General features: G+C 45.2%; 1 long non-coding RNA gene across 1 annotated transcript; it reads right to left on the bottom strand.

The window, feature by feature from the left end:
- Positions 1–2,163: 2,163 nt before the first annotated feature.
- LOC134535966 (uncharacterized) lies at positions 2,164–9,239 on the bottom strand. The gene is made up of 2 exons (XR_010075738.1): positions 8,825–9,239; positions 2,164–4,476 (listed from the first exon to the last, which is right to left on the bottom strand). It is a non-coding gene; the product is annotated as an uncharacterized LOC134535966 (long non-coding RNA).
- Between the last annotated feature and the right edge of the window lie 1,352 nt (positions 9,240–10,591).

Genomic DNA, 10,591 nt, shown 5'->3' with positions numbered 1-10,591 from the left:
AGCCACGGCTAACTCCACTATCTTAGGTTAAAGCTGTGTTAAGTTGATCCCAAGTAAAACCTGCACAGACACAGGTAAAACCCAGGGCGCAGACATGCAGGGTACTATAGGCATGCATTAATATCGTATGAGAACACAGGACACAGAGGACCGTCTGGATGAATAGTTGGTCGGGGCAAAACAGAGTCTATCATGCGTGAGTTGGGCACTTGGACGCTGGGTCCACTTTCATATTGTTATCCAATTATGGATTTCTGTAACCAGGGACACACGCGTAATTGGTGGTGGACTACACTCAACCAGCCGCCCGTCTTCCAACACCGCCTACAAACTAAGGAAACAAGAAGAAAACAAATAATTTATAAACTACACACGAGTGAGAATATGGCAGCGGGACCGAAGATTTCCGACAGAATCCGAGACTTGAGCGGGCCATGCACGTCCGAGCCCGGCTCGGCTTCAGAATAATGAAGTTCGCACGTATGTAGGCTATGAAGAGCCGGACTAGACTGGCTCGCTATTGGCTCGGGCGGGTGTGGCGAAGTGCGAGCCTGACTCGGGATTCAACACGCCAGGCACTACAGGCTGGGTGATTCGGCAAACAAGGTACCGTGTCGGCTGCCATGTTGAAGGCGTTCGTGAGCCCTGACAATGGTTAAATTTATTGACGAATTTCTTCAGTCACCCGTTCTGAAGCTTTGTGCTTTGATAAACTCATTTCAAATACTGAAATCTACGAGCAAAGTTCGTAGTATGTTCTTGACCGTAAGAATAACCGAGTCTAGCCGGTGAACTTGACTCGCGAGCCAGACTCGTAGGTGTATGGGCCGCTTTGGTCCTGAGGGTGCGATACAACAGTCAGGACACACATCTTACCACCCTGAGATAGAACTGATACGGCTCTCTGCACGTCACAGGCTTCCGAGCCATCGCTTCGTCTTCGCTTACTGACGTCATCCGTGCGATTTATTTGGGGAGTCGAATTCGTCAAAATCACAATGCTGTGAACCTTTTTTTTCGTAGCGTTGATCTCTCGTTTAACATTAAATTCTCAACGATATCATGCAGTGACTTAGCGAAGTTGCAAAGACCGTTTGTTTTTATACTTCAAACCTAACAATCATTTTTTTTTTGAAAATGGTTTATATTCAGCTTAGGCATTTGCAAGGTAAAAATTTTTTTTCAACAAGGAATTTTGTATTTTTTTTATTTAATTTAATTATTAACTCATGTATTTAAATCTATAATTAATTATTTTAATCGTTAAAATTATCTACATTTCGTGAGTATACATTTATAATCTCCCTTTCATTGTTTTAAATTAGTATTGTATCTTTGTGTTTAGTACATGAGGTTGAAAAATTACAACATATTGTTAACCACAATGTAGTTTTTAAGAAGATTTTTGAAATGATACCTTATACAATTTAACTGGTCTTGCTGTTTGCTGTATTTTGAAAACAGAAGAACGTAAGCAACGTGAGTTTTTAAGAAATACAGTTATTTATAAAAAAAAACAGGAGTCAGTAATTTTCTATCGTATATGGTTCGTATTTAGTAGTGTTCGTGTTATTTTCCTCATTTTGTATTCTGAAGGTGTATTTCCTTTAGAAACGCAATGGACGATAAATATTATATCTTGGCTGTGCTAATAACAATCTTAACTGGGCAAGCAGGGCGGATATAGGCTTTCCTGAAACAGAACTTGTGATTAGCTCTCCCCCCTCCTTTTCACTCCTCTTTAAACAACAGAAATAAACGTACCAGGCATCCGTGTGTATATGCAAATTTTTAATTAAATTCATACCACACGTAGTTAACCAGTGTTTAAGTGATCGTTTTATTTTACGTACCGTACTGTATATTTTTCTTCAAAAAAATGATATAGTGTTCAACGTTCATTGGCCACACAAAATATTTAAAAAAAAATACCTACACAACTTTTATTATGTTATATATTTAAATTACAATATTTGCAGCGTGGGGGTATCCAGTTAAGCATACCACCAGGGTGCATCCATGCGCCACCAAACACTCCTACTGATTATCCTACTCATGCAAGCGAAGTGTATGGGGGCACAAGAAAATCGTGTGTGGGGTCTTTGCTAGAAAAGACAGTTAAGCAGAAAGTGATAAATCATAAATACAAATAAAGAACATGAGTCGCACTCAACAACGTTATAATTTCGCAAACTTAACACATATACATACACTGTCAACGGATTCGATGCCAGCTAGAGGCATGTGCGTAGCAAATACAAATTAGCATACATTTAATGAAGTTTATTCCCTTCACAATGATTTTCACTCCTTATGTCTTTACTGAGTCCTTACTTATGAAAAAAACTAGGGTGAACCTTGTGCCCAATGTACTCTGATTCAACAAACAAACTACTACTGCGTATCTCTTACAGTCGTACGAAACAACAAGCAACAAGCAACAAGTTAATATTCTTTCTCTCTCTCCGTTACAAGTTGAATTTCCTAGGCATGCCCTGGATCATGCAGTATAAAACAGTCGCCTCTGACAATGGGGATAGACATTTTCTCATTTTCTGTGCGAAATTATGACTCAGTTACCACACACTATAAGAGAGGAGAGAAACCAATATTCAAGTATACGTGCGTACGCATTACGTTACGGCCCGGAGGCGAGCGAAGACCAAAATCATAGTGAACATTATGTCATTACACACGTGATTCACAAGACGTACGTTGCTGTTAACAACTTTAGGAACTGACTCAATATACATACAGACTATACGAGCGGTCCAAACACGTGTAGGGGCAAGGAATTATGTACTACAAAATAAACCAACACCTAATATAACGTTAATTGTGCACTCCTCGAAAAAAACATATTAAATATCTATTACTCATAGAGAGCGTAGTCCCGCGGACAGAAATGCAAGCCCAAGAGAGAAGCGAGGGATCGGTTACATGGTTTGTTACAGCTACAATTTTCAGTGGGTCTCGTCATGATGACATTCACTGCCAAGGCTAGGTAAGCGTAATACAGAGAAGTGCTCAAACAAAATATGCTAGATCACGGGGGGTATGCCTTAACCAAATGGCTCCGGTCGGGGGTACAGCTGGGAGGAAAAGAAAGAGGGCAAAATCGAGGCAAAACGATGCGTAAAATTACGTCATACGGAGCTGAAAGCTCTTATGAAAAAAAAAATACAAGGGCGGCATCGGGCACTTAACGTGCTTACTTCTAAACCAAAAGCAATCAAAGCGTGGTCTGGATGCCGTTGAAATAAGTTAAGAGTCCACTGCCGACAATGCAAGTCGCGCAGCAACTAAAATCAAAACCACATGCAGGAGGGAGTAAGCAAATGCTTCCAGCAGAAAAAAGAAACAAAAGAAAATATTACACAGAAAATAAATTAAGTGAAGGTCAAAGTCAAAAGGGATGGCTACATGAAAATCAAGGCTGGCAAGCATATTTAATATTTACGTTACTCGCACGGCCATCGTGTGCACACACTAACTCCGTCTCCTGAAGAATTTTACCTAGACGAGCTGCCCCTCGACCGGGCCAGAGACGACCTGCTTCCACCAAGAGAGACCCACGAAATAGACAATTAAAAGTTATACGCGCTCATTTATACTATTCGCTAGATGGCGTTGCAGTCGCTACAATTGAGGAGAGGCTAGGGGGAAAGAAAGGGAAGGGGAAATTGGCACCTTGAGGCGGAGAGGGGTTAAGAGGGGAGAAGGAAAGGAAGGCTGCGGCACGGAGATGACGTCACAGAAGCGCGGCGGGCGCTTCAACCCCCACCCCTTACGAAGTCTTCTGCCCTGTGAGCCCGAGCTTAAAGTCGTGTTGAAGTTCAGTGTTTGTGACATGAGCCAACTTCTTGTATCTTGCGAACGCCTTGATTCAGACGATGTAGAAATGACTTGAAACTAGCCGGATCGTGCCGCTGGAGGGGGCAGCAACGTGTTCGTTTCAGCGGTGCGACGGGTGGCAGCTCCAACAGGGGACCGCGATCTCCTTGGTGCTGCACAAGTAGAATACAGGCGACTCGCGTCCGACGTGTCGCTGACAGGTCCCCCTCCATTTTTTCTGAAGTGAAAGAGAGAAACGATAAGCGCCGTATCAGGTGACCTATTCTGGCGGTACAAGGTTGCAAGGGGTTCAGGCAGCGCTCGGCGCTTTTCCTCGTCTCAGCCACTCAGCGCTAAGTGGCGGACATCGGAACTCTGCAGCATCCTTCCCGCAGACGTCTTCTGGCGGGCCGAGAATACCTCTAGAGCTGAACCGCGGCGGCGGTGGCGTCCGAACAGCGGAGAGTCTGTCACCAGATCTCCACGCCGTCCAACAGTCTCCTCACCCCGCAGCAGTCAAGGGCTGGCGGCGTAGGGGGCGGAGGGGCAGCGGCAAAGCAGAGACGTAGCAGGCTTCTCGTAGAGTTGTCCGCGCACAGCCCAAGGGAGGGGTAGAAAGGAGGCGCGCGCGCTTGAAGGAAACTGTAATCATCAACTGAACTGCGACTGAACACTGTATCCTGTTACTAACAATTCTACAATCTAATTAGAAAACATACCTAAAGTAGTAATACACACACCAAAAAAAAAAAAAAAAAAAACTTAAGTATCTTAAGGCTTCCACTAGCCGCCAAAACGTTGCATTAAATCACTGAATGAAACGCTTTAGCTGTGTTACGTGTGCCTTACGCCACTTACGTTTATTGCTCATTAGCTGTAACTGAACAGTGTTAGCTGCTAAAAACTTAGTAATCAAAAACGGCCCGTCATAGGGCGGCAAAAGTTTGACGTTTAGGCTAGCCGCTAATGAGGGCAAAACGTAAGAGCGGCAGAGCACAACGTCGCCAACAGCGAATGAATGGGCTGCCCTTTTTGCATCATAATTTCGTGCCACGTTTTCCCTAGCCTTAGCTAAATTCTTAGTAACGTCTTCCAAGACACGATCTAACTCTACACTTGACAAACTAGAGTCGACAGGTGGCAACCCCCACTGGTTGAGCAAGGGTAAGGTAAGTTCCCTCCCCAGGAAAGGCACGGAGGGGGGATGCCCTGTAGAACTGTGATGAGCTGCGTTCAAACCAATATTTAAAAGTTCAAGATCGGCGTCCCAGAGAGTCTGGTCGGCGCGGTAGAACGAAGTGAAAATTCCCTTGAGAACCTTGTTGGTTCTCTCACTCATATTTCCCTGTGGAAAATACGGTGAACTGTACACCGGCTTTACAGAAAATTCAAACAAGAAATTTTTGTATAAGTTCGACTGAAAGTATTTAGCGTTGTCTGATACTACAATACACGGCGGGCCTAAGATTTTAAACACCTGTTCCTTAAGAACTTTTACTATGGACGACGCCTTCATGTTTTTAAGGGGGGTTAAAACAACAAATTTAGTAAAAATATCTAGAATTACTAATAAGCATACGTTGCCTTTTTTTGATCGCGTCAGCGGTCCGAAAATATCAATATGCAGAACCTGCCAAGGGGCGACGGGAGCGTCGGCACAGTAAAGCCCTACTTTAGCATTGTGTGGGGGCTTTGATAGCTGACAGTCAATACAGGCGCGTACAAAATCGCGCACGTCTTGACGCATTTCTGGCCAGAAAAAATGTTGGGCAATTTTACGATACGTTTTATCTATTCCCATGTGCCCACCCACAAGTGAGGCATGGAAATATGTGATAATCATACCCTTAAGTTTTTCAGGGACGACAACTTTCTGAGCTCGTCCTGACGGGCCAGCATACACTAACAACCCATCCTTCTCGGCAAAGGGTAAGGCCATTCCACATTGCAAATCGTTCCGGATTCGAATACATGCAGGATCATCCTGCTGGCAGGCTTTCAGGTTTATGAAGGATTCGGGGAAGATTTTGCACACCGAAATAAACTCAACCGCATCCGGGGGGGAAGGGTTATCAATTTCAAAATCATCCGGGTTGAACATTCTAGATAAACTGTCGGCCACAACGTTCTCCGCACCTCTTCGGTGATGGATTACAAATCGGAATTTTGACAACCGCAGTATCCAACGCCCAAGCTTCCCGAGCTGCGAGGGATGATTGCACAGCCAACTTAAGGCCTGGTTGTCTGTATACAGGTCGAACTCTCTACAATCCAAGTAACACTCGAATTTTTCGAGTCCGAAAAGGCACGCAAGGGCCTCCTTCTCATAGGTGCCCAAGCGGCGCTCTGACTCTGAGAGGGTTCGACTTGCGAAAGCAATTGGTCTCAATTTTCCGTTCTCCATGTGTCCGAGGACGGCTCCAAGGGCTACTGAGGAAGCATCAACCTGCAGGGCAAAACGTTTATTGAAGTCGGGGAGAATTAACACGGGGGCGGAACACAAACATTTTCTTAGAGATTGAAAGGCCGTTTCCTGTTCCTCACCCCAAACAAAAGCAGCGTTTTTCTTTCGCAACCGATTCAACGGCGCGCAAATCGTGGCAAAATCTGGGATAAAACGCGCATAATACCCCAGCATGCCGAGAAATTTTTGAATTCCCTTCAAAGTCTTTGGACGCGGAAAAGTAGCCACGGGGGCGACCTTATCCGGATCCATGTGAAGTTTCCCTTCTGAAATTACATAGCCTAAAAATTTTACTGAGTCTTGTGCCAAGGAAATTTTATGTGGATTAACAGTAAGATGCGCGTTTCTCAGACGTGCCAAGACTTGCTTAAGGTGATCAAGATGTTCTGAAAGTGAATTACTATATACAATTATGTCGTCGATATAGTTAAAAACAAATTTGTATTTAAGGTCGCTTAGCACATGGTCCAGAACACGGCTCATGGCTTCGCTCCCGAAACTTACACCCATCGGAATTCTGTTGAATTCGTAGTGGCCAAAAGGGGTTGAAAAGGCAGTGTATTTTCTACAGGCGGGATCAAGCAAGCATTGATGGTAACTGTCGTTGAGGTCGATGATGGAAAATATTTTGGCTTTACCCAAGTGTTGTAAGGCGCTCTCTACCGTCGGTATTGGCCAAACTGGATGAATTACCTTCTTGTTGAGAGGTTTAAAGTTATGCACAAGGCGCCACTCAGAGCCCCCCTTCTTAGCAACCAAAAAAGTAGGGGTGCAAAACTCGGATGTCGAAGGGGTAACGACGCCGGCAGCGAGTAATCTGTCGATAATGGCGCGCATGGCCTGCAGCTTAGGGGGAGAAACCTTCAAATATTTGGCAAAAACGGGCACTTCGTCGGTAACATGAAAACGAAAAGGCAAGATGTCACATCTGCCGATCTTACGTGTTATCACGTCAGGAAACTCCCGCACGAGAGCGGCGATGGCTTGATCGCGCATCGCGTTATCGGAATCATTGCAACTCATAACTATGGGTTCGCGGACCTCATGACGTAAACGAATTTTTACAGCAGGAGCGAAATCAAATTGCAATTCATGGTTGGCGGGACTGAGTCGACAGCGTGATTTGCCCAAAAAATCTAAGCCAAGGATTAGATTCGGCAAAATCCCGGGGACAACGACAAACGGCCAACTCCAGGAAAATCCATGGATTTTAAAATGAATTATAATAGATTTACATGTGCGTATGCCTTGCCCGTTAGCGACAACGATATTCCTTACGGAATCATCCGATACAACTCGTTGTGAAAGTTGAGGGTACAACTGCACTAATGTGATGAAACATTTTTCACTAATAACAGACCGGGTAGCACCGGTATCGACTAAGGCTGGAAATAAATGTTTCTGAATTTTAATTGGGAGGAAATGTAAATGAGTGGGTTCAGAGGATTTTTTGAGTAGCCGACGGATACGACCTCTTTTCCGTCCCGTCCAGATTAGTTTTCCGCACGAGGCTGTCTCTCAGTTCCCGTGCAGTCGCTCCTATAATGTCCCACTGCCTTACACCGAAAACATCTACGTTGATTTATTTCCACCCGCGGAACAGTACACTCATACGTGACGTGTCCAAAGGCGCTACAATTGGCACACCTGCCGGCTCCGCGGCGGGTGTCCAAGGTCACTAGCTGCCGTGACTGGGTCAAGGTCGCGGACCGCGAGCCCACGGGCGCGGTTACCTCAGGCGGTAAACTCATGGCCGCGCGAGCTGCGGCCCGCGCCTCGGGCCCAGGCGTGAAATGGGCAGAACGCTCGCCGCGAGGCAGGCTGTCAAACACACGAGGCGTGGAGGTGTCTGCCACGTCACGGAGTTTCGGGCTACGGGGAGTGAGAACGGGGGGGGGGGGCGGACTGCGACGTAAAAATACGTCTGTCAAAACGAGAGTCATTTTTCACCGAGCTGGGGCGCTTTGCCGGGAACTCAGCTTGATACTTAGCAAGAGAAACAAGGCGACTTTCCACTTCGCCCGCCCAAGTCCGTAGGCTTGCGAGCGAGGTGGGAGGAGCGAGCATCGAGCAGTTCTGCCACACCACGGGGGCCAAATTACCCAAAATAAGTTGGACAAACTCCTCTTCCGGGGTACCCAGCTCTAAGGCTCCCGCGTACGCGGTAACCGACGTGACATATTCCATAATGGTTTCATCTGGGTTTTGGAAGCGCCACACTAGCTCCCTCTTACAGGCATCTAGAACCCTAGGCGGACACACTGAACATACCAGTGATTTTTTTAACTTATCAAAGCTCGTACCCTGAGCAATGGCCTCATTTAACAGAGGTACATGGATGGCCGTAACTTTACTTAAGAGTGCTTTCAGAAAAGCCTCAAGTGGAACTAAATTTAATTTATGCAGGCTCTCAGCCTTAATCACAAAATCCAAGATCTGCCTGGGATCACTTCCACCCAGGAACGGGATGGTTTTAAGGGCGGCAAAAAAAAGTTTTACGTTAAATGAGGACGAGGAAGGACTCACATCAGCTGGGGGCTGCCTGGTCGTGACTTCAGATGCGGCTCCTGCGGATTTACGCAGGTAGTCAACCAAACGCGCCCTCATCTCGGCGACGGTATCGGTGTCCGCCAAGGGCAGACCATTTTCCTCGAGATGCAGCGCCAAATCGGTCTTGTGCAACTGGTAAACCCAGCTCACGGAGACGGCCATGGTGCACCGAAACAAACAATACAAACGGATTTATCACTATAATCTGCCTAAAAAGCAGAGTAGCGCAGTTTTGCAGCGTGGGGGTATCCAGTTAAGCATACCACCAGGGTGCATCCATGCGCCACCAAACACTCCTACTGATTATCCTACTCATGCAAGCGAAGTGTATGGGGGCACAAGAAAATCGTGTGTGGGGTATTTGCTAGAAAAGACAGTTAAGCAGAAAGTGATAAATCATAAATACAAATAAAGAACATGAGTCGCACTCAACAACGTTATAATTTCGCAAACTTAACACATATACATACACTGTCAACGGATTCGATGCCAGCTAGAGGCATGTGCGTAGCAAATACAAATTAGCATACATTTAATGAAGTTTATTCCCTTCACAATGATTTTCACTCCTTATGTCTTTACTGAGTCCTTACTTATGAAAAAAACTAGGGTGAACCTTGTGCCCAATGTACTCTGATTCAACAAACAAACTACTACTGCGTATCTCTTACAGTCGTACGAAACAACAAGCAACAAGCAACAAGTTAATATTCTTTCTCTCTCTCCGTTACAAGTTGAATTTCCTAGGCATGCCCTGGATCATGCAGTATAAAACAGTCGCCTCTGACAATGGGGATAGACATTTTCTCATTTTCTGTGCGAAATTATGACTCAGTTACCACACACTATAAGAGAGGAGAGAAACCAATATTCAAGTATACGTGCGTACGCATTACGTTACGGCCCGGAGGCGAGCGAAGACCAAAATCATAGTGAACATTATGTCATTACACACGTGATTCACAAGACGTACGTTGCTGTTAACAACTTTAGGAACTGACTCAATATACATACAGACTATACGAGCGGTCCAAACACGTGTAGGGGCAAGGAATTATGTACTACAAAATAAACCAACACCTAATATAACGTTAATTGTGCACTCCTCGAAAAAAACATATTAAATATCTATTACTCATAGAGAGCGTAGTCCCGCGGACAGAAATGCAAGCCCAAGAGAGAAGCGAGGGATCGGTTACATGGTTTGTTACAGCTACAATTTTCAGTGGGTCTCGTCATGATGACATTCACTGCCAAGGCTAGGTAAGCGTAATACAGAGAAGTGCTCAAACAAAATATGCTAGATCACGGGGGGTATGCCTTAACCAAATGGCTCCGGTCGGGGGTACAGCTGGGAGGAAAAGAAAGAGGGCAAAATCGAGGCAAAACGATGCGTAAAATTACGTCATACGGAGCTGAAAGCTCTTATGAAAAAAAAAAAATACAAGGGCGGCATCGGGCACTTAACGTGCTTACTTCTAACCCAAAAGCAATCAAAGCGTGGTCTGGATGCCGTTGAAATAAGTTAAGAGTCCACTGCCGACAATGCAAGTCGCGCAGCAACTAAAATCAAAACCACATGCAGGAGGGAGTAAGCAAATGCTTCCAGCAGAAAAAAGAAACAAAAGAAAATATTACACAGAAAATAAATTAAGTGAAGGTCAAAGTCAAAAGGGATGGCTACATGAAAATCAAGGCTGGCAAGCATATTTAATATTTACGTTACTCGCACGGCCATCGTGT

The sequence above is a fragment of the Bacillus rossius genome, chromosome 1 (assembly GCF_032445375.1).
Source record: "Bacillus rossius redtenbacheri isolate Brsri chromosome 1, Brsri_v3, whole genome shotgun sequence".
Classification (NCBI taxonomy): domain Eukaryota; kingdom Metazoa; phylum Arthropoda; class Insecta; order Phasmatodea; family Bacillidae; genus Bacillus; species Bacillus rossius.
The sequence above is the reverse complement of the archived record's forward strand: the minus strand, read 5'-3'. Positions and strand labels throughout refer to the sequence as shown.